The following is a 606-nucleotide window of genomic DNA, read 5'->3' on the forward strand; positions in this document are numbered from 1 at the left end:
ATACATCATGTGGTACGTATTCAGTTCTATTCTAACTGGAATATATATTTTAAGAATCAATGAACTTAAGTTTTAAAACCAAACCGAAATCGCGCGAGTCGTCGTTGTAAAACTAGATTTAACAAACGGCTGCGTAATATTAGACTTAAAAATATTATATAATATCCTCTATTGATTAAATAGTGAAAAATAAGCTTCAATGTAGCTTAATCTAGTACAAAATCTAAAAGTTGTGATAAATTAAATTGAAATTAAACACGATAGACTTAAATCTAGAGTTAAGGAATAAAACCGACCCGCGAACCAGCTACTAAATGGTTCGATAAGACTTATCTCAAATACAATCGTTTTCTATCAGTGTTATGCCTTCAATCGATACTTTTTGATGAAATAAATACTTAAATGATTTAATGAATGCATATATACATGTAATTAATGAGTGAAAGTATGTATAAAGTATTAGATAAATTAATAATAAACCGACCCAGCTACTAAATGGTTCGATAAGACTTATCTCAAATACAATCGTTTTCTGTAATTGTTATGCCTTAAATTGATAATTTTTAGTTAAACAAATACTTAACTAATGAAATAAATACATAGATA

The sequence above is a fragment of the Physella acuta genome, unplaced genomic scaffold (assembly GCF_028476545.2).
Source record: "Physella acuta isolate Inbredline_101_S28 unplaced genomic scaffold, ASM2847654v3 ptg002407l, whole genome shotgun sequence".
Taxonomy (NCBI): Eukaryota; Metazoa; Mollusca; class Gastropoda; family Physidae; genus Physella; species Physella acuta.